General features: G+C 39.1%; 1 long non-coding RNA gene across 1 annotated transcript in view; it reads right to left on the bottom strand.

Annotated features, from left to right (window-relative positions):
- Positions 1 to 1,496: 1,496 nt before the first annotated feature.
- LOC131684957 (uncharacterized) overlaps positions 1,497 to 25,205 on the bottom strand; it is a 38,739-nt gene continuing 15,030 nt past the window's right edge. The window contains exon 3 of the long non-coding RNA XR_009304717.1: positions 1,497 to 1,587. This is a non-coding gene — a long non-coding RNA (uncharacterized LOC131684957). The remainder of the gene's footprint in view (positions 1,588 to 25,205) is intronic.

Genomic DNA, 25,205 nt, shown 5'->3' with positions numbered 1-25,205 from the left:
ACTTTAAAATTAAAACTAGTTTAAAATTTCTTAACAAGTTGAAAATGTTCGGCAGGGGCTGGACCTTCCGGATCTTTCTCCATGATCCGCCGCTGGTTTCAAGCGATGTTTCTGTATCACATAGTATCTCAAGATCGTGGCTGTCGATCCGTTGTATGTATGTGCAAATCGTACTGAACATGTAATATTCATTTCCACCATTGTATTGAACATAACCAGCCATGGAATCGTAGTCTGGACAAATGAGAAAAGCACAATTGCACCCACCTAAAACAGGTTTTTTTTGGAATGCGTCGAGTTGAGACGAAAACGTAATATGATTAATAACGAGGATAACACTTTCCGAATGTAGAGAGAAATTTATGAAAAATGACGATTTCCATTCGACTCTAGCAGGTTCTGATCGATTTTGATGAGCATTTGAATTTTGTTGTATGACCAATTATATGTATAGGTCAAATGTTCAAAAACAGTAATTTAAGGTTAAGATAGCATCAGTTTAAAACCGCCAATTTTGGGGGTTTAGTATCTTCAAGTTTTACAAACGTTAAACAGCGCATCATTTGATAAAATAATTTTGACGGTATATCGTCCAAGAAGTATTTATGGTGAATTTTCTCAGGTTAATATTCATGATTGTAATAAAGTCTCAACAAATTCGCTAAAGACAACACGAACTCTGTTAATATTTTCTGAAAAATTAATTCTGATTAATTTTAAAACTTCAAAAATTACGGTTTCGGAATTATGCCGTTTGGACAGTATGATCGATTTTCACCAAACCGAATTTCTGGCAAGCAAGTAGAAACAAAGTCGTTCTACACTCGTTCACAAGAAACTTCCTCGAATGCTGAATATCTATTATAATACATTGAAACCCCGATTTTATCAGCCAAATATGAACATATGTTTGATGGGCTCTAGCAGACGAACAAGACTGAATTGGAGTAAATCCTTTCTTGCGCATGTTTTCCTTATCATGAAGATGGAAATATGTAAAAATAAAAAGTTCATCATAATCAGAAATAGTTATCAGACTACATCAAGGGACGGGAAGAATATTTTAACAGCTTCAGTTTATTATAAAGAAAAAAAATTGCCCGATTTAGTCAATGTCCCCATTTTGTCAGCCTAAAATGAGATAGATAAAAATGGGTCTTTATTGTATGTATTATTCTTTATTGTATGTATTATTTCACATTAATAGGTACATTTCATTTTTGGGGATTTTTTATTGCATCGAACTACAACAATTTTTAGATAGCTTTCAAGGGGTTATTTTATAGACTTCTTCCAAAATTTGGCGAACTTATTCCAATTCGTATACCAATTAATTGGTATGCTTAAGGGTTTATATGTTGCAGATGGAGAAAATACTGAAACTTTCAGCTTTTTTCCTACACAATATTACGTAAGCTTATTAAACAATTTTTCCTAATAAGTTTGTGAAAATTAAAAACTATTTGAAATTTTTTAATAGTTTTATTTTTTATTTAACCGTGATTTTTTAATAAATAGTGACCATCGCTTCACAACGTAGTCTATTTTTCATGGCTTGCGGTGAGCACGATCTCTCGAATTGCTGAACTGAAAATGATGGAAGAGAAATTAATTTGTAGTATTCTTTACAGATTTAACTCGTCGCGCAGATAGCTCTGAATTAGACCCGCTGGTGCCCTAAGACGATTTCGCTAGGTTTTCAGAGCACTGTGCACCCAGTGCATTAACGCAAGTGACGAAAGGTTATCGAAAAGTTTCGTGAAAATGAAAATTCCAGTAATGATGATGATTTTTCCAAATGGTTCGTTTTCGAGAGGTTTTTATTTGTTCTTTGGCATTAGGATTAGCGATAATAATTCAAATCAAGGATACTACTGGGAAGTCACCTTTAGAAAAAGTCGATGTCGAAGTAAAATTTGGAACTAAGCACGCGTGTACTTCAGAGATAGCGTGATATCAGGATCTGCGATTCCATTTCAACGCTTTTTTGTGAAAAGGGCGATACTTACAAATATAAACATAAGGTTTTTTTTCATACATGCGAATGAGGGCTTTGAAGCGCAACAAATTAACCTAAAAATTTGGATTCTACGATTTTGCTTTCTTAAACTACAGCAAAAAATACAACGGGCGAAACTGTATTTTTGTTTGTTTATTTAAAGTTTCGCCCTCCACGCTCCATGCAAACAATCAGGGCGATACTTTTTTTGCTAGCAGTTTAGAGGCGAAACTGTTTTTTCGTATTTTTTAGGATTATCAAGCTGATACCAGCTGTAAATAGTAACAATGATCGCTATTGAAAAACCCGGACGAAATCGGTGGTGTAAAACTGTAGTTATTGTAAAAAACGTAAGGGCGATACTTCAATGCTGATAGGTGGGACCGAAAATGTAAACAATCGCCAAAGGGGCGATACTATAATTTTGTCAATTTCAATAGCAAAAACAAATTTTAATTTAATAATTTCAAATACTTTATGAAGTTTTGGGTTTCGATCACTGAATCATGCAATCTAGAATATAAAACACTGGAAATATTCACTGTTGATTTTCTTTGAATGGTGTCACTGCTAGTAGTTTTCAAGAAAAAGCGTTGATTTCTTAGTTCTCAGTCGCGTTGGAAATTTGAGTAAAGTATAAACTTCAAATCGATTCAAAAAAAAATTCGATTTTTTTGGCTCAGTACAATATATAACCTCTTTAGGAAAATTCAGTTTTCCCACCACAATTTAGATATTTTATTAACAGAGCATTAACAATAATTCGTTGGTATGTCTATTTTATGGGCCATTTTTCGCTTTCCCATTGATTTGGTTTGAGATTTCTAGCACTGATGTTGTCCTATGCTGATTTGAGCGATTCTCTGAGTCCTGCCACTATCCCATGTAGTATGTGTTATCAAAAACATCGCGAAGCATCAAGATCTAAATGTTCTCAAACGATACAATATCCGAATAGAGTGATAAGAGTTATAAGAAATGTCTCATCACACTGTTAGGTGGATTAAAAGCGTTTTTGAGTTAACGACCTCGGGTCATAATAGCACAAATGTTTGACATTTTTGATATTGTAGAATTACTCTGGAAGCTGATTAAATTCGATCAACGTTTTTATTCTATTGTATATGAAGAAATCTTTATTAATATAAAAGATGCATAACGAATGCTTGGCATGCGGAAACTCAGCTTGCGCTAATATCTTAGCGAACAATCGATAAATTGCACATGACTATAATAAGCTAAACACTCTTGTACAAAATTAAAATTTCAGTTTCATTCGTATTAGGGTATAAATTAGGCACATAAATCCTTTCCTGTCCATGTTGTTTATAAACAACAACGTTTTTAAACAGCTATAACTTTTGATTTTGGCTGAATTTACTCACAAAAAAAGTAAGACTAGTAACTAGGACGAATATCTTTCATTTCAGCGCTAAAAGCCCCTAGAGCTGAAGTTATTGCTATTAGCCTGATAGAACTCCGCTAGAGCAGTGCCACCAGAAATATTTTCAGTTAGCGTTAGCGTTATTTAGCAGCCTCCAGCACGGGTTTTTCCTTTTTTTAACCCCATGTACGCTAGAAACAATTTGGGAATGAAAGGGTTAACTTAAATTAGATCCTACATGTATGCATGGTGTAATTGTTCAAGAAGAAAATATATAACCTTGAAAAACAACTCATGAAAGAAAGAATGATGCATTTTATTATTCATTTAACAAATATTCGAATATTGCCGCTTCTATATTGATTATCTCTCATATTATTAACCGTTATGTATCCGACGCGGTACCCGGGTACCTTTTTAAGTTTCAATTAATGAAATTTCCATGTTTTATCCGTAGCTGAAAATTGAAACTTTGTGACATCTTAGAACATCACTATGCCAAGCTTTTGAGTTAATAATATTGTTGATATAGTAAGGGGGGAGTGAGGAGGGGCAGCTGAGTTTTTTTACTATGTAACAGGCGGACGTGGGTACCCGGGTACCCACAAAACTGAAAAGGAAATTTCCAACCGATTTCGACACTTTTGAGTGTTTTGGGTTCAGGAACTCATCCACTTTTAGACTTGGTAAAAATTAATCGGATTACTTCATACGGTTCCCGGGAATCCGGATTTCCGGAAGCAGGTTCCAGTGCTGGGATACTATTTGTGAACTTCAATGGAATACTAGCAATATGGGTATCAAAATTCTTGGAATCACATCAGTAAGTTATATCTCGTGGTTTTGGAACCATTTGGTGATTTGACCCCGGAACGAACATTCCGGAGCCGGTTGTCGTGCGGCTGTGAGTGGCCATTCCATTCCAATTCCATTTTTTAAATTGCCATAGGTTCCCGCAACAATAAACAACATACTTCCAAGACAATTTGAAGGCCAGACAAAATCAAATTTAACTTGTTAAAGAATCTACTAGACTCTGCCAAGAGACGCTTGTTGAATATATTTAATAAGTTTCTTGAGGGTAATAATGTCCCTCATGACTGGAGGCAATTGAAGATCATCACCATCCAAAAATCAGGAAAACCAGCCTCGGACCATAACTCGTATCGGACGATTCGATATCACGAATTAGCTACATGGGTCTTCTCCAGGGCTAAGCCCTCTTCTCTATAACTTTTACGTGAATGACATTGACGAATGTCTTGTCAATTCCTGCACGCTACAACAGCTTGCAGATGACGGTGTGGTCTCTATTACAAGTGCCAAAGCCGTCGATCTGCGAGGACCATTGCAAGATATCTTGGACAATTTGTCTGCTTGGGTCCTCCAGCTAGGTATCGAGTTCTCTACGGAGAAAATTGAGCTAGTCGTATTTTCAAGGAAGCGTGAACCAGCGCAACTACAGCTTCAATTAATGGGTCAAACTATCGCTCAGGTTTCAACTTTCAAATATCTCGGGGTTTGGTTCGACTCTAAAGGAACCTGGGGATGTCATATTAGGTATCTGAAACAGAAGTACCAACAAAGGATCAACTTTCAAAAACATACAATAACCGGAACATGGTGGAGTGCCCACCCAGGTGACCTGATCAGGTTGTACCAAACAACGATATTGTCGGTGTTGGAGTACGGGAATTACTGTTTCCGCTTCGCTGCGAACATACATTTCATCAAACTAGAGCGAATCCAACATTGTTGTTTGCGTATTGCTTGTAGTTACATGCACTCGACTCATACGATAAGTTTGGAAGTGCTGGCGGGCGCACAGAGGAGTAGCTAGAACAAATTCCTGGCCAATAACCAAAATATTTTTTTTTCGATTTTCTCCTTCGTTATATTTTTTTTATATAACTAAAAACAGTTACTCCTCTGTTGGGCGTTCTTCCGCTGAAAAATCGATTTTAGGAACTCTCATATCGATTGCTCATCCGATGCAATATCTTGAACCCGTTAGTAATTGCAAATTTCTAAAGGCTTGTCGAGCTCAATTCTCAAACCCGATTTATGTCCTTGTACTTCGATTACATGACACAAAATATCAATCCTTTTTCATACTATCTCAACCGGGTCAATCTCCTTCATGCTTTTGATTCAACTGTATTCTTCGACACATCCATGAAAGACGAGATTCGTGGAATCCCGGATCACATACGTCCGCAAGTGATCCCAAGCATCTTTCATAGTAAATTTCGAGAAGTCGACTGCAACAAGATGTTTTACACCGACGGGTCAAGCCTCGACGGCTCCACTGGCTTCGGTATATTCAATCAAAACCTCACCGCCTCATCAAACTCAATGATCCTGCTTCAGTTTACATCCCAGAAATTGCTGTTAATCAGTATACTCTTGGGATCATTGATATTTTCCCACCGATCATTACTTTATTGTCTCGGATAGCCTCAGCTCAATCGAGGCTCTCCGTTCAATGAAACCTAGAAAGCACATTCCATATTTTCTAGGGAAAATCTGGGAGCGCCTGCGTGCTTTGTCTGTAAGATCGTACAAGATTACCTTAGTTTGGGTTCCCTCGCATTGCTCCATTCCAGGTAATGAAGAAGCGGACTCTTTAGCTAAGGCGGAAGCTTTACAAGGTGACATATATGAAAGACCAATTAGCTTCAGCGAATTTTTCAGTATTACTCATCAGAGAACAGTTCGAGATGTACTGGCAAGCCGCGATCTGCTCTATATGTCCCTCATATACACCTTCCTTAAAACCATCAATATTCAGATTTAACTGCCCCTATCATTTTTCTTATCATTCTCAGAAGTGCCCTCTTCCGCCTACCGTACCCCGACGATGGTTTGATGCGACTCCAAGACGACACAAAACAGCTCTGTCGAATGACCCACTAAACACGAGACTTACAGCACAACATCACACGCGCAACGCGGTGTATTGCCGATCCGCATCTGAGCCGTACTACGAAATCAGCTAGAGGAACCCCTGCTGTCTCGAGGAAGGCCGCCCGGCGCCCCAAAACATGATGCATCCGTCTGAATCTGTAATCCTTACCGTTGATTCCCGATGCCGGAAACTGAAAGTTTATATCTCCCTCCCTGTTGGCCTTGTCCACCCTCTCTTCAATGTCTCTAATACACAGATATAGGACTTCACCCTCCCTCCTCCACCTTGTATATCATCACAAAACTTACGTGTCCCCCTGTCTTCTAGTTTTAGTTTCGATCAATATATAATCTCGTTAAGAAATGCCCAACTGTACCACTACTTAAAATAGCTCTAATTAATCCCCCCAATCGCAATAAAATTGAATCACTCCCTCTAGTTATTTCTAGTTTTAAAATGTTCCGCTTAGTTAATAATGAATTGCTCCAACAATCTCCCTTCTAAAAATTCTAAAGTGCATTACTATACAAAGAACACACAAAATGACCCCCCCCCCCCAAATGTTACGAATATTATCTTATCCCCTCTTGTATATGTATAAGTTAGCTGTAAAATTTCATTACATAAAAACAAAATGATATTTAAATGTGTAACCCCCTAGTTTTAAGAAATTCAAAATGTAAAACAAAGAAAAAATGGCACCATTGTTGTTAACCATTTTTTAACGACCTATTGAGTCAATTTGTCAACAATTGTTACGGCATTTAATTAGCAAAGGACTGGAAGGTGAAGTATATTTTTCAATATTAAGAGCCATAGTACTCAAAGGAGAGTTTTGCTTTGGAGAGCCATCGCGAGAGGATCGTTTTGCACAGCTCTCTCGCGATTGCTGCCTTCTGTGGAAAAATTTTGGTGCTATGCCATCCGCATGAATGTCTTTTCCAGTTAGTAGTGATTTATAGGTTGTACAATAGTTCTATTGTGCCTTATTGCTGATAATCCCAAGGAGGAATGAAGTGAATAGTGATGTTTCGAAAAATAGATCCAGCTAGAGAAGGCAAACATGCAGTTAAAATCGTTCGGTAGTGATATATTCCGCAGTCTTAGTGAAATGATATAGCTGGTTGTGTGGTAGTGAGAAAGTATATAGATACGGAGCATTACATAGTGAATATAGCGTGTGAGGCAGCAAGGTGTGGATGCTTAGGAAATTCTAAACGGACGCTTCTTCCCGTTGGAATCAAGATAAGTTATCCTTTTTCATATTTTAACATGCAATGCCCTTCATATTCTGTATACTAGGGTTACCAACCGTCCTTATTTTAAAGGACATGTCCTTATTTTCGAGGTTTTTGGAAAGCGTCCTTATTTTACTTCAAATGTCCTTATTTTTAGTCTCAAACCTTTGCATATACAGGGTGGCTCAACATGATGGTTTTTAACAGGGTATGTCATGTTATTGCAGTTTAGTATTGTTTGCCACCACAGTATGCTCACCATTTTCAAATTATTCAACTATATTTCGAAAATCAGAGAAATGTGTTTCGTGCACTCCTACCATAATATGGTCGACATAATCGGCCAACTGACTCCACTATTCACCATACAATCAAAGAGTAAAAGTTGCAGTTCTCGATATTGGATGATTAGCGGACAAATCGACCACATCCAGCACGCATTGAAGAAAACATAGCGGTGGTGGCGACATTCCCATTGGAAACCAACATTACTCGACTAATTAGCCAGACACCACTTGAAATACTCGAATCCGTCATCAAAAATTGGACCAGTCGAATGGATTACTTCAAGCGCCAACATGGTCAACATTTAAAAGAAATTGTTTTCAAACAATAAATGGCAAAAAATGTTCTTTCACAAATAAACATTTCGCGATTTACTCCATTTTTAAAATTTTTGCGAGATCAAAAAAAAACGTCATAATGAATGACCCTATATTAAATTATTCAGATCAACTTTATTCCAAGAGAATCAATTTCAAGTGTCAATTTGAAATACTTCCAGCGATTGTTTTTGTTAATGTATACTCTCTGCGACTCACTCCAATCAAAAGTTTACTTAGAAACAACCAATATTTGTCGGATAACTCGATATGAGGTTTGGCCAAAGCGGTTATCTTCGTTCAATATACACCATTCCAATTTGTGTCGATCAAGATTCAACGTCCCAGTTCAACTGCTGGAAAATAAACCAGAATCCCGACTTTTTCAGAATTCTGGCTCAAGTGACAACTGATTCAGGCTCCAATTCCGAATAGATTTGGTAGGGATGTCCTTAATTTGCTCTCAGTATAAATGGTAACCCTATGTATACTATCGCGACAAGCTAGAATATGTTTAATGCCGCCCATGGAATACAGTAAAATTACGCAGTTCATCTCACACACATACACTGCTGGCCAATAAAATAGGTGTGTGATAGATTATTTTGTTTTTCTCTCAATTACGCATACCAAGTTGCAGCAGTCTCAATCACACCTACCGCACACAGAAGCTTTGGGATCTGTCAAGTTACTAGTGAGTTGTTGTCGCTGATTATATTTGCAATCTTTGTCAAGATGCAAAACAAGACTACCGCAGGCTTTTTCGTGTGGTCAATATAATAGGTGTGTGAAATATATTAACGTGTTATTATTTTACATAATTCCATTATACGTTTTATTTGAGGAAGTTTGAATTCTGCGTGTTAATAAATGTATTTAAATGTTGAATCAGTCGAAGATTTGTTGTAGAATGAGTCGAGCATCTCACTGTACTCAAGTGGAACGAGTTTTGCTAAAAAAAATTGTTCAAGAAGATAAGACGTATAAATAAATCGCGAATACACTGCGGCGTTTCGAAAACTTCGTTACAAATGCCTTAAAACCTTTGAAAAAAGGAAACACGCAAAAAACCTAAGAAAAAATTTGCAGCAGCTGAGCATCGTATTGCAATTTTACCGAAATCTGACCCATTCGCGTCATCCAAGACCAATTCAGCACAAATTGGAAAAGTGGTAGGTCCGAGAACAGTTTTCTGTAGGCCGTAAACCCCAATCTTCCAGAAAGAATTGCTAAGAAGGTTCCACTATTTCGAAGCCAAAGCCTTTGAAGAAAAATGCAATTTGCTTTTTAACAGCGTTAATGGGCCTGGTTCAGAAGGAATCAAAAAATGGCGACATATCCTTCGGAGGGACGAATCAAAGGTAAACCTGTTTTCCTCCGATGCACAACGAAACGTTAAACGTCCAAAGGGCAAACAGTTTGATCTGCGACACACGAAAAATATGGTAAAGCACGGAAGAGAGAACAATGAGGTTTGGTGCTTGCTTTTCGTAGAATAGCGCAGGTCCTATTCTGCGCAACGCCACTATAATGGCAAGATTCGAATGCAAGACTAAAGGATGGACATCCTAAAGGTTCAGATGTGGGAAGTGAAGAATTCAAGATCGCGTGGGAACGAGCGTTTATATGTTCGCGCTAGAGACCGCGTTTATAAATTTACAAGTGTTTAATCGTTGACTTGATCACCAGGGCGTTTCAATGTTTGCGAAATTGCGGGCGTAGATGTGCATGGATGACCAACAAAACTGGTTCAGTCAATGAGTTTCAACGTCGCAAATGCTTAGTGTGGAAGTTTACCGTGACTTAATTTTTTGTCGGTTCCGACAGCATGAAGTAACAAGTTACTTTACGCTTGTCCGGACATGCCGTAGACTCAGGTGATTCGCATTTCTAATGTCAAAAGACCCTGACTCCTACGGTAGCAGACAAAAAGTTAAGTCGCCGGTGAGCTCTAAGCTTGCATATATGATCCTTCCACGCTTTTTTAAACTTTCTCCCTTCAACTCCTTGCTCTCCCTTGAGTACTAAGGCTCTAAATATTGAAAAATATACTTCACCTTCCAGTCCCTTGCTAATTAAATGCCGTAACAACTGTTGACAAAATTGACTCAATAGGTCGTTAACAAAAATGTTTAACAAAAAAATGGTAAAAATCTGACCGCGAAGGATTCGAGTGTTTGTATGTTAACGTGTTTGATCGCGTAGGTGTTTGTCATATGTATGTATCTTCGTGTGTATAAATTCGATTGTATAACGGTGTAGTCAAATCATTTGGATATTCGCGAGATCTTGATTATTCACACAAACCGCGAGTCTAGTGCGTAATTTTGAGTGTACGGTTCAGATACTAGAAGAGAGGGAGTATCCTCATATCACTAGAGTACCCGGCAATGAAACTTGTTGTCTAGAGAACATGAGCGTCATTCATTTTTTGGAGGTTTGTCCAACTGAAGGCGTGTCCGAAAGCTGCTAGGAGGATAGGGGTTTCCGGACGTAACTGATTCATGTTCACATTGAAACGCGCTTTTGTATTGTACATGAGACCGCGTGTATCAATTCATTAGTGTAAAAGCGTCCACTTAATCATAGGGGCGTTTTCATGTTGGCGAGATTGCGCACTTAAATTTGTGTGGATAACCGCCGTTGCATGTTCGTGCTGGTGATCAGGGTTGTTTTATCGCGCAGGGCTCGAGCGTTGGTATTTTAACGGGTTTGACGCCCAATTGTCTGTGTATTGCGTCAATAAATTCGTTTGTATAACTGTGTAATCGTTTACATATAAGTGAAGGTTTTTAAATGTTTGCACGAACCGCGACTTTCAGTAAATGCTTCACACGAGGGCAAGCACTGGCAGGGTTGAGTGTGTCGTATTGAAAATACCAACGCATTATAATTTAAATAAATAATGAATGCATTTAAAAATAGTTCTGCTGTACTTAATAAGGTAATGAAGGTGGGGTGGGGGGGGGGGGGGTGTGGTGTGGATATGGGTTTCAACCAGAAAATAGAATCACTTTTTTGCGAATGTTTTTTGAAATTTGGGTGAAGCGAATTGACCAAAACTTTTGTGCATTATAATGTATCATTTCAATAACATTCCATATTTTTTTCATGCAAAAATATAGACAAGCGACTTTGCGATGAAGCTTTTTGTAGAACGTCTCTGAAAAACACGATTTGCGGTGTCAACTGCCATTCAAAAACTACTTCGCCGATTTATTTTAAATTTTGCATGCATATTCTATGTAAAAAATACTTAACCCCTGCGCTGAGTTTTTGAGATAATTTTTCAATTAAGGGTTTTTTTACTCATTTGAAAAAAATAGCTTTTTCTTACGAAAAATTCCGCCATTTTATGAGTGTTTTTAAATGTGTAACCCCCTAGTTTTAAGAATTTCAAAATGTAAAATAAAAAACCTGTTTTAATCCACCTATAGGTGCAATTGTGCCTTTCTCATTTCTCCAAACTATGATTTAATAGCTGGTTCGTACAATATAACTTTATGGAAATGTCTTTCATTCTTATTACACTTGGTAAGTATATATAAGAGCACCTTTTTGCATTCATCGAGGTATCGGTTTGAATCGGAGTTTTCTATGTGATCGCACTCCACAACCCGTAACTCCGGAGCTGGAAGTCGGATGGAGATGGAATTTAATATCAGTTTCCGGGGACGCAACACCTTTCATTTGAGACTAAGTTGATCAAATCGTTCTAGCCATTTTCGAAAAACCAATATAACCGTTATTCTGAATTTGGATGCTTCCGGATCCGTCGATGGTGGCCAGTGTGGCCAAAGAGACTTTGAATGACTGTTGGTGACCTAGATCTACAAATTCAACAGTTGTGTTTATATTTTGGAAAAAATCACCTCACCAATTCATCGCAGAATTCGTTAGAATCGGGATTTGCTGCGTGATCGTACGTATCACCCTGTAATTCAGGAACCAGAACTCGGATCCACACAAAATTCAACAGCAGCTGATGGACCTTTCATTTAAAATCAAGTTTGTCAAAATCGGTTCAGAAAATTCCGAGAAACCGATGTGGACAAATCAACAAATTTTGTTTTGTAACCATACTCTTCAACTCGTAATCCGGAACAAGATGTCGGTTGGAAATGAAATTCAATAGCAACCTATGGGAATATTATACCTTTCATTTGAATCTTAGTTTGTAAAAATCGGTTCAGCCATCTCCAAGAAACCGATGTGGACATTTTGTTAACAAATCCGCACATACACACATACATACATACATACATACATACATACATACATACATACATACATACATACATACACACAGATATTTTGCGATCTCGGCGAACTGAGTCGAATGTTATATGAGACTCGGCCCTCCGGGCCTCGATTAGAAAGTCGGTTTTTGGAGCAATTGCGTAACCTTTCTATATAAGAAAGGCAAAAGAATAATATTTAATTAGCTTAATAAGCATGAGTTCAATGTTATCTTCATGTGATTATAATTTGGAAAGGTTGGTGGAATGGGTTTGAACGTGTAGGGAATGGGGGGTTAGTAGAGTGGGAGTGGAGGATGCGTCAGAAATCCTTCATCTTATTTCAATATACGGGATGGATGAAGGAAATGCGGGCGTGAGTGTGGTCCAAGGGGAGGGGAGTGATGAAGGAGGGAGGTGTAAGGGCAAGGCGGGGGGGGCGGCGACGCAATACTCAACTGCATATTTTGCCTTCCAGTTTGAGAAAATCGGTTCAGTCATCACCGAAGAACCGATTTGACTTTAATTGTGGAATATGCCCGGAATTCCGGACTTCCGGAATCGTCGATAGTGGACAATATATTCAAAGAATGTTTGATTGGCAATCAGTGATCTAGATCTGCGATTAGAAGTTATTTGGTGACCATTTCAATAGTTTTTAGCCTCTGAGGTATTACGATTGTACCGATTTATATGGGAAATTCCAGTGTATCCTTACTAACACCCCTGTAACTCCGGAAGCAAGAGTCAGAACCGAATGAAATTCAGCAGCAGTCAATGGCATTACTGGATCTTTCATTTGAAATCACGTTTGTAAAAATCGGTAGAGAATTCGTTGGGGAATGGGTGTGATATTAACTTAGGAACTTGGCGGGTTCCCCGGGGGCGTCATGAACCGTCATAGGTGGCCAATGTGGTCAAAGCTACTTTGATTGATCATTAGTGATCCAGACCCGCAAACTAGAGTAATGTTACATCAATTTTAATATGTTTTACATCATTTGAACATCATGGTGGTACCAGTTTATATGGGAATTTGCTGTGTGACCGCACTCTTCAACCCATAACTCCGGAGCCGGAAGTCGGATCAACTAAAAATTCAATAGCAGCTTATGGGAGCGTTATACCTTTCAGATGAAACTAAGTTTGCAAAAATCGGTTCAGCCATCTCTGAGAAAATTGTGTGAGTTTAAATGACACACATACACACACACACATACACACAGACATTTGCCGATCTCGACGAACTGAATCGAATGGTGTATGACACTCGGCCCTCCGGGCCTCGTTTAAAAGTCGATTTTTACAGTGATTGCATAGCCTTTCTTTATATGAGAAAAGCAAAACACGATTTGCGGTGTCAACTGCCATTCAAAAACTACTTCACCGATTTATTTCAAATTTTGCATGCATATTTTATGTTAGAAATACTTAACCCCTGCGCTGAGTTTTTGATTTATCAAATTAACGAATTTAATAAATTGACGCATTTTGCTTTGGACCATTTTCTCGCTGTTTATTAATATTCCGTTTGAATGTATGTTGGGAACTAAGACTTATTAAAAAATTAACGAATAGCATCCGGACTGTAACCGACAAACATCTACTCGCTAAAATGCCTCTTTACAACCTAGCCATAACGACACATGATGAGTAGTTATTAGAACGAGCTATATAAACTTCTCATCATTGCAGCCGCGATCACAAGTGGGACGGTATGGGGACGTTGATATGTGTTATTCAAGTCATCTCTGGACTGTGTAACTAATAGCGCGTAGCTATGGAGTACGATATTGTATTGCACAAGTATGAGATTGCTTGAACACTGACGCATCATTTGGGGGCTTTTCACTCACAGTTCGAGAGCGAAAAAAAAAACAGATGCATTCCCGCTCCCATGGATTTGTTTTGAGTAGCAAACTACATCTACCATAGTTAACTGACAAAAACAAAATATAGTTTCTTTTATATTCAAAAAAAGAACAATCAACCTCGTTGAGCTACCGCGTATGGGCCACAATAAATTTATTTTAAATAAAAATTGAAAGTCAAAACACGACAAAACAAGAGTTTAGTATACTTTCTGAAGCAATTTCTAATATCTTGTAACTATCTGGACTTACGGAAAGGGGATATGAGAGATGAAAAAGGTTGAAAAACAGTGACACTGAGTACTGACTGACACACATCGCTTATCGTTATAGGACATGGAAAGTTTTGTGCTCAAAAAACGCTATGCACATATGAAAGTCACGTCGACAAACTGCCTAATACGGGAAACCAGGCTGAGGCAAACTGGGAAGAATAATTGTTATTGTTGCACAGCTCTTTGTAAAACAAAGAACATAACAATCACTCTCAAATTATATCTCATTAGCAACCTTGGTCTGGCAATTCGATGTGTAAAGCGCTTGTAACCATTCATCGTATATTCGAGCCAGTAAGGATGCTGAGTGATCAGTAGAATAGTAGAATAGTAGCACTAGCCCTGCAATTGTCCTGTACACTAAGAATCGGCTGCGAAGCCGGTCGCGTTCCATAACGAAACGTAGTGCCAAGGCCTCGCCTTCAACAGTATCATATGTTGTGAGTACATTTAACATTGCTTCCAACAAGACGAAAGAACCATCAGGATAGGTTTCGTTCCGTTTCATCAAATTAATATTTACCATGACAAGTAAAACTGAAATGTTTACTAAAGAGTATGCTAACCGGGAGTGGGCGTAGCGTATTGGTAAATCGATTGCCTTGTACGCAGCGCCCCTGGGTTCGAGTCCCGACCCCACACATAGGGTTAGAAATTTTTCCTAAGAGATTTTTCTAACCCGAAGAGGCGAATGACCTTAAGGTTAAAACCTCTATAATTGAAATAAAAAAAAAAAAAAAAAAAAAAGTATGCTAACCGGAATCATGTTTTTCGTACCTATCAAGCGTCGTTCAAATTCCTGTTGACTCAGGTTGAGTAATTACCAGTGTAAATGTGCCAAAATAGCAGGACAAACTGCCTGTACGCCTATGATCTCGACCACAACTGGGAAAAATTACGATTATAATGATTTTTTCACACCCAATTGAAAACCGAATGGACCGGGAAGGATGGTTTTACGGCCGCTGGTTCTCGTTCGGTACGACACGGCGCGCAGATGGCCGAAGGGTGGATTTGCAACATACAGGCTGGAAGTGCGTAATGGTTCGGCTGTCGAAGAAATGATCCGTGAAAGTGACAATTTGTTAATTCTATTGGTTCCGGTCTATCTTGATTGTTGGAAAGTAATAGAAAAAAAGTACGGTTTGTTATGGTTAGATGTTTCAACAGAATGTTGCTGGTTGTTGTGGTACTTACGTTTGGGTTAGCAGCTGCGTAGCAGTTAGCCTGTGACGCTGTAATAGGGCATATAGTTATCTAATATTTGTATCCCATTTATAGTTAATGTTAATTTAAAATAGCTTTTCTATATGCGAAAAGCAAAAGATAAAGACAAATAAAAATGTTAAACATATGAGATTGGTAGATTAGTACTCATTAATTATTAGTCTGTTATCTTACATTGTTCCATGAACCGTTACAGAAAAACTCTAAATGAAAATTGTTAATACATGGTAAATACAAGAATATCACATCTTTATTTCCAGTACGCCCGGATGAACGAACAAAGCCCTGTAAAACAATTCAATAGAACCTCAAATGAAACACTCCCTCCCCCGCACTTTGAACTGCTAATAGGCTAACACGACTGAAACAATGTCCGCTGTGTTCCCCAAATAAATTGGAACCAAGTGAAGTCAATTTTCAGTCCCCCATCGTTTACCACCCATCAATCTTGCAAGCTCACTGTCCTACACTTAACCCGTCCCGTAACCGGTCACCGGTAGCCATCGCAAAGGCAAAATAGATCGAGCGGTCAGCTGGACAGGCCATTTAAATTCGGTCCATTAATTTCAACAACTGGAATGAAGGTTTTTGTTTCCCTTTTACTCATCTTACTTTCCGCTCGATTTGGGTACCCCGGCCCCGAGCAGCCTGTACTAAATTTCGAGTTAATTGGACGGAACCGGTCGAGAGATTTTTTTTCTATTTTGTTAATCAAATGAAAATGAACCAGCTCAGGGTTCCGCAGCTGCTGCGAAGGATTGTCCGCTTACTGTTTATCGCACAAAGGATTAGAATAGGTGGTGTTTGGTTTTTATTTGAAGAAAAATGGATCAAATTTTCACGAATTCTTGGGCTGGTTTGAGCTGGAAGAAATTTCATACTCGGAAAGTGGCAATGTTAGAAAAACCTTAACACTCCCGTAAAGACCTGGGCTTTGCCACACTATCCCAACATTGTAAATTGTGTCTCGACATGTGAAGCACATACATCATCATCAACATTCAACCTCTTCCGCAACGGTTCACAACTGCCGGCTGGAATGGATGTAGGTACCAACTGGAAGAGGACATTAGTCTGCGAAAGGTTCTCGGTTTCGGCCTGTCGTCGCTGCTGGAATACGAAATGATATCGAAGAGCCTAACGATTGTATATTGTCGATATTCATACACAGTTAAGCACATTGCAAGGGGTCGGTTGAAAACCGAAACCATTTTCACCACCGCACCGCTGTGGTATATTCCGAACCATCCCCTCCGCACTCTCTCTCTATCTTTTCGCAATCGGCCATGCTCAAAATCCATTATGCGGTGTGAATGGGTAATATTGACATTTCACACTATTGACTGATCGTAAATACGAGTTACTGGAGGCTGGATTGGCGAGACGAAATCGTACCGGGCTAGCTTCTAGCTTCGCAGTAAAGAGAAGCTACTTAATCCTCTTCGCAATGAATAGTGTCGTCCGCTGGATAGAATTGACATGTGCAATGCCGAAATGCAATTCGAATTTTGGTGGTAACTTAGGTACAAGGTGGTGCTCGTAGCACCTAGCCTAGTTTTTTTTTTTTTTTCAATTTGTTTATTTGATAAGGCACGTATGCGTTAGCTTAAAGGTGCCATTTTTTCATTGTTTTACATTTTGAATTTCTTAAAACTAGGGGGTTACACATTTCAATATTATTTTGTTTTATATAATGAAACTAAAAAAAAAACTTTACAGCTAACTTATACATATAAAAGAGGGTATAATATAATATTCGTAACATTTGGGGGGGGGGTCATTTTGTGTGTTCTTTGTATAGTAATTCACTTTATGATTTTTAGAAGGGAGATTGTAGGAGAAATTAATTATTAACTAAGCGGAACATTTTACAAGCTTATTAACTAGAAATAACTAGAAAGAGTGGTTCAAGATTAAGGGGAATTAATTAGGGCTATTTTAAAGTAGTGGTACTGTTGGGCATTTCTTAACGAGATTAAATATTGATCAACTAAAACTAAGCACTTAAGTTTTGGGAATATATTCAAGGGGAGAAGGGGATGAAGTCATACATCTGTGTATCAGAGACATGGGAGGGAGAGCGGACAAGGCTGAAGGGGGGGGTGAGATATTAACTTTCAGTTTCCGGCATCAGGAATCAACGACCAGGATTACAGATTCGAACGGATGTATCAAGTATTGGGACGCCGGGCGGTTTTCCTCGAGCCGGCAGGGGTTCCTCCAGACGATTTCGTAGTACGGCTTAGGACCTAGCCTAGTTGGTGAGATAGAGTTGAGCAAATATCTATATATTAGACAATCAATCACATAAGCGTCTATGAATAGAGCAAATTAAGGACACATCAAATCAAATGTTAAGCATGTAGTATTCGGACACTTTATTAATTCTGTAGAAATGGTCCATACAGTAGTAAGATTTAGAAAGCTACAACAGCGATTTGCTTGAAAAATGCAGTGTTTCAGTAGGAAAAGTATTGTCATGATATTATCAGTAAAAAGTTGTGCTGGGTGGAAGACGAGAACAAAAAGAAAATGGTGGGTAATGTCAGAGACATAACCACAATAAAGTAGAATACGCTTAAGCTTTTCTCGAACTTGGTCCGTAAATTGTCATCGGAAACTCTACGTAAGTCGTTTAGAATGATTTTTTTTTTGAAATTCGACAAACAAAAATCTCCATCGTTATTTATTAAATTCGAAAAAAATACCATCGCATTCAATGTTCTGGAATGTGCAAGCTCTTTAAAAAAATTAACATTTTCTCCATGACCGTATTTGCATAAACTGTTAATAATTTAATAGTAATATTATTTACTACAAAAAATCTGGAACTAAATTACTCCTGAACGTGTCCTTCGGTCATTGCTCGACTCAAAATAATTTCCCCCAGTCGATCGAATCTGTGCGTAGTGTGCTGAATACTCTTTACTCAAAACACAGATTTAAGTAGCGTTGCCACCTCTGGAGAGGCTTTGACCTGGAGATTTTCACTGACAGGGGGGGGGGGGAGGAGGACGTATTTTGAGTGAAGCTAGGCAGAAATATTACTACGTTAAAATAAAGCTGTAAATTTTTCACGTTAAAGAACGGTTTTGTCGGTTTAATCTGGTGTAGCGTTTCACTTTCCAGACCAAGTGCCAAGAATACAAAAGCACCAGCTACTCTCGCTGGGGTAGATAAGTGGAACGTGCATTACTCTTCTCCACAACTAACAGGAAAAGGAAAGCAAAGGAGGCAGGGGAGAGGCATCACATGGGAAGCTTTATTTGGTATCGGTTATTCATCACCAGATGTCGCAACAAAGGGACAAAAAAGAAAATTATTTAAAAGGTGGGATACCTAAAATTGAAAAAATAGGCAAAAGGGCGACTAGAAAAAAAAAAAATACTCAAGCAGGTTTATTGGAAAACATGAAAAAATAAAAAAAAAATAAAGGAAAAAAAGAAAAAGAAACAAATAAAACGATAGATAAAATGAAAAAAAAACATGAAAACATTAAATAGATTGAAACAAATTTGTCACATTTGTTTCAATCCATATATAAAACGGGACGAATTAAAAAAAGCAGTAATGGTAAAAATATAATTTGGAAAATATAGAGCAAATGAGCAGAAAATGTAAAATAAGCATAAATGGAAAAAGGAAGGAAGAAAAATCTGGATGAAATAAAAAAGGATTAAAACAAATCTAATATGAAACAACAGAAAATGAGAAAAAGAAACAATAGAATTTATATAATATTTTCCAAGTGAACACGAAAAAGGACTATTTATGGAGTCATTCAGAACTCGTTTCTCGACTCCTATTTGACCAATTGAGCGCTCTAAAAGAATTATTCTTCTTTTTGACGTAGGACTACGTCTTTGTTTTCGATATGGGGGTACACTTTGCAAATTCTACAAAAATGGTATGTAACGAAAAGTGGTCCAATGTTAAACGCATATAATTCATCCATCTCACGATAAATTTACAAATTTTTTGCACATATCGCGCCGAAATACTTCTAAGATTGTTTATATCATGGCATTAAAAATTTAAGTAATGTTCAACCAGGTCAAAATATCGCGCATTTACACACAGAAGATAGCGCTTCCCAAGGCCAGCACGACACATTTGTGTACCTAGCGTGCTACGCTTCTATGAATGACGTCATCATCGACTATATGAAGAACGAGTTTGGCCGAACAAGCTCAGTTGCCTGTTGAACGGCAGGCGGAGCAGATCACTGCGCTTTGTGTTTTCACAGCCAATGTAGCTGAGTTAGAAGTCCGTTACACTGGCTGTGGGGGTACGCTACCCAGTGCCGTCCAACAGGCGACTGAGCTAGTCCGTTCAAATACAATGCTTTCTTTTGTGTTGTGCTCGTTTCCAGCACACTTTTATGTACAATGTCGAACACAATTGTTCGTACACAAAAACACGGTTAATATAGTGTCGTGGTAAAGGGCGAACACGAAATTATTGCGACACCGAAAATGTCATGCCAATTTTCTTATAATGTTTAAAATCAAACACAAGTTTTGTACATATATTTACTTCAAAAATCAAAAGAAAAGTTAATCGATGGAGCCTTGAGTGTAAAATTGAACGCATTTTCGCTTGATGCCCTCCATCAAAGTCTTTACAGTGTCATCCGGTACCAGTTTCTCAGTTTTTTTCCATTTTTTTAACATGTCCTTCTCGTTTTTGACTGTCTTCTTGCTCTTCCGAAGTTCCCGCTTCATCATTGCCCAGTACTGCTCCACCGGGCGAAGCTCCGGACAGTTTGGCGGATTCATGTCCTTTGGAACAAAATGGTCAGAATTGGCCTCATACCACTCCAGGACACTTTTAGAATAGTGACATGGTGCAAAATCTGGCCAAAATAGCGGAGCTTCGTCGTGCTGCTGCAAGAACGGCAAAAGGCGCTTCTCGAGGCACTCAGATTTGTAGATCTCGCCATTTACTGTGCCCTTTGTCAGGAAAGGCTCACTCCTCAGTCCGCAAGATCTGCTTTGAGAGATTTGGAGGCGAACTTCGACATTTTCTTCTTCTTAAATTTGTCGTCCACATAGAATTTGCTCTTGCCGGTGAAAAACTCCAACCCCGGAATTTGCTTAAAATCGGCTTTTATATACGTTTCGTCGTCCATCACACAGCAGCCATATTTTGTCAGCATCTTCTCGTAGAGCTTCCGTGCCCGAGTTTTAGCCGTCGATTGTTGCCGCTCATCGCGGTTTGGGAAGTTCTGTACCTTGTATGTATGTAGTCCAGCTCTCTTCTTTGCATTCTGGACGTAGCTCTGCGACATGCCGATCTTTTTAGCCAAATCACGGCTTGAGACGTTAGGATTTGCTTTAATCATCCGCTTCACCTTTCCCTCCGTCTTTTTGTTCTCCGGTCCCGGTTTTCTTCCAGCTCCTTTGCCGTGGTCCTACGTCAACCGCTCCTGGAACCGCTTCAACACTCTGGAGACGGTTGAATGGTGAATGTTCAACATTTTTTCCAACTGCTGGTGCGACAGGTCAGGAAATTCCAGGTGTTTGGAAAGAATTTGTTCTCTCGACTCGCGTTGGTTCACCTTCATTTTCGTTGAATCGAAAAACACGACTTCGAGTTTGACAGCATGTAAACAATACACATCAATGAGAAAGTGTGCAAAATTTGGTTGATTTTTACCCAATGGTAAAAAAGTTGTGCCCTGTTGAATGTGTCGCAATGATTTCGTGTTCACCCTTTAGATCGAGAGATTGCTAGTAGTTGTTCACTTGGTTCAACTGTACGGCTGACTTGGGCAGAAGTAGAAAGTAGACTGATTGTCACTCATTGTTTGTTCACGTTTCACACACAAGGTAGAAGGAATCAATTTTGGCCTTTGCAAATAGAACAAGCGGCGCGCGGGTAAATTTGATTACTTGCTCTGCTACAGCAGCGGAGCAATTACTAGCGTCTGAACTGAGCGAGATGAGAAACCGAACTGATCAAATAATATGATGTTCCGTAGTCGGATTCACAAAGATCACATGAATAATACTCAGCGCGCTGAATAGTAACCATGTGATACTTGAGTTTGCAATGTCCAGGCAGTACTCTGACTAGAATACTGCAGTTGTGGTTGGAAAAATGATTTCTTTGACATTTTCGGACTCACATCCGGCAGAAAAGTTTTAGTTTGAATGCAAGTTTGCAAGCTATGCCAATGGTTAACATGTTCGAATGCAGCCCAAGAGCGAATCTTGTGCTTTGTCCAACTTATCGACAGTGGTAGAACTGGTTCTGGACCAACGAAATCAGTCGCAACGCCAGCTCTAGCCAATTCGTCCGTCCATTCATTTCCAGTAATACCGGAATGACCGGGTACCCATAGAGGGTAGATAGCATTTGAAATGCTAAGTTCTTCGATTTGAGTTCGACATGCGATTACTACGATTTCGATCTCGAATCTGCCGAACTAAGTGCTTTCAGGGCAGCCTGACTGACAGAGCAAAAATAGATTATTTTACCGAAAATTCCCTGCTGAAGTGCGGATTGTACGCCACACAGAATCGCAAAGATTTCTGCTTGGCATACGGTACAGTATCCACCAAGCGAATGAGATTGGTTTTATCTCATTTCATGACAATAGACACCAGCACCGGCTCGGCCCTCCAACAAAGAACCGTCAGTACAACAAACTACGTATTCTTCAAGTTGTCGCTCCATCCAGCCGGACAGCCATGCCTCGTGAAGAGGAATTTTCACATTGAAAGTTCTAAAAAGAAAACTACATGTGAGTGTAGGGTCACTGGGAGTATCCCAAGTAATTATTTGAGGCCACAGTCTTGTGTGGCTAGTTGAACGATCTATTGGGTTACTGTTCCAGAGTTCAGTAAACTTAAGATGGCATGCACAAGTAAGTACACATGTGGTGGTTTTTGGTTCAAGAGTTCCTCTAGATCAGCAGTAGGTGTTGTCGAGAACGCACCGATCATAATCATCGGCGAAACCATACGTCGGAAATTCAAGCTCATTAAGTTTCCTCAACAAGTCCACAAGGTTCCACAGAAGTGGTGACAGCACATCATCTTGAGGACATCCGCAGAAACTCAATTTCCTTATCTCTACTTGTCTTAACGATGAGCACAGATGTCGGTTGATAAGCATTGCGTGTATCCAGTTCGTGATATATGAAGGTACTCCATGACCTCGTGCTGCTTCCAAAATGGATTCGAAAAACACGTTGACAAAAGCACCTTCAATATCGACAAAAACTTGTAAACTTGATTGCTTTTGTGAAAAAGCTTTTTTAATATTGTAGACAACATTGTGTAACAGGGTGGTAGTAGACTTCCCCGGTGATATGTATGTTGCATTGCATGCAGTGGGTGTCGGGTGTAAGCTACCATCCCGAATATAGTGGTCGATTAAACGTTCCTCTGATTTAAGAAGGAATGAGGTCAGACTGATCGGTCTGAAACTTTTTGCCTCCTCATAAGTGTCGCGGCTGCCTTTGGGAATGAATTTGACAGTTATTTCCCGCCACGCTAATGGAATGTATCCTGTTGCAAGACTACAAAATATGCTTGTAGTGTTCATATCCTTTTTGTAGTAGAACTGGAATAATTTCATCCTTTCCCGGAGACTTATATGGAGTAAATCTTTCAATCGCCCATTTGATCGATTTGGTTGTCACAATTCTACGAGCAAATGCCCTAGAATCAGAACTACCTGAAAATAACGCAGGGGTAGTCGTCAGTGATGGCTTCGTACAGCCTGGAAAGTGTGTGTCAAAAAGGCAGTTGAGTACTACATCTTCATCTGACGAGTATTCACCATTAGCAGTTCTAATGGAACTGACATGAAAATCTTTCGATTTCGAAAGTAACTTATTTGATCTACTAGTCTCGTTGAGACTTGAGACATTTGTGCAGAGGCTTTTCCAACCACTTCGCTCAGAGGATCGAAGGGCTTTTTGGTATGCTTGGCGAGCCAACTTAAATGCCTCCGACCCGTACCTTCGTCTGCGATTCCAAGCTCTTCTACGTAACTTTTTGAGTCGAACAAGTTCGGTATTCCACCAAGGTGTTCCTCTAGAAGCACGCATAACTCGAAGCGGACAAGCCTCATGGTATGCTGCTACTATGAGTGAGCTTGTTTTATCCACGACCTCATCCAAGTCACTTGGAGATTCAATCGTCGGAAGATACCCATGAAACCTAGTCGCCAAGCCCTCTTCGTAGAGGTCCCAGTTCGTAGATTTGGGATTACGATCGGTGACGATATCTAGCGAGACGTTTGAATGATCAAGGACGATGTACTTATGATTAGATAACGACGGTTCGATCTCGTTTGGTACGAGCAAGTTTGCCAACTCATGCTTAATACTGTCAGAGCAGAGAGTTACATCTAACACCTCTTCTCTGCCCGCTGAGCGGTTTCCTGAATTGAGAATGTGCCGATTTGTACTATTTAAGTATTCCATTAATTCGGTGTCCCTCAAATTGATATCTGAGCTGCACCAAATTATGTGGTGGGCCTTTGCGTTACTGCCGATTATGAGAGGAAACTCATTTCTGCCACAGTATGATACAACTCTTTTGAAATCATCAGAAGGTGATGGTTCCTTATGCGGCGAATATGCCGAACAATAGATGTATTTCTTGTTTGTGTTGTCAACAGTCATATTTACCGTGACAGCACAAATATCGCAAGTTGTGAAGTCGGATGTAAGACAAGCGTCAATAGCCCTATTCGCAAGTATACATGCACGAGGCATTTCACGTGGATTTATCATGCCATTTTTGTTGAAAGCTACGAAGACGGGGTTAAGTAACTTTCCAACATAGAAGTTTCCTTTACGGAAAAGCTACGGAAGCTTTTCCTTCATGCACAAGGCGGGATAGATTCATGATTGCTGTACGTTTATGCTGAAGATTAATTTGTGCTACTCTAACCATACTCGATTACAGCACTACACATTTCATCATCAGCGCTTGTTGTACAGCGACTAGAAGATACCGAACTCGTTGGCATATAATTGCCTATAGCGAACCCCGAAATGGGTATTAGGGACATGATTATCATTTGAATCCCACGATTTGCGAAGAAACAAACGTCCACTGTGTCAGAGATTCGCCTAACACAGCAAGGGTAAGACCCACGACACTCCTTGACTTGAGGACTCCTGTTTTCAGTCACCTCTTACGACATGGGAACAGGAACCCAGTGGATCAATTCTTGGTTGAGATGTCACTCATTCTACAAGACAATCAGAACTAATATTATTTGTCATCAATTAAACTTAATTTTTAATTTTCAGGTATATTTTCATGTTGTTCTTGTTGTTATTAATAATTCCTCGATTTTCAAGAATCTACAGAATTCAAACAACTCCTTTCAACCCGTAAACCATTAACCTGATGTTTACCGTTTATCAAAGCAATATTTTTGATATTCCGCTCTCGTGCTGCTCATAATTGGAAGTCACCCTCCGCAACCACCCTTT

Source organism: Topomyia yanbarensis, chromosome 2 (assembly GCF_030247195.1).
Source record: "Topomyia yanbarensis strain Yona2022 chromosome 2, ASM3024719v1, whole genome shotgun sequence".
In the NCBI taxonomy this organism is placed as follows: Eukaryota; Metazoa; Arthropoda; class Insecta; order Diptera; family Culicidae; genus Topomyia; species Topomyia yanbarensis.
This window is presented reverse-complemented; position numbering and strand designations above follow the sequence as displayed.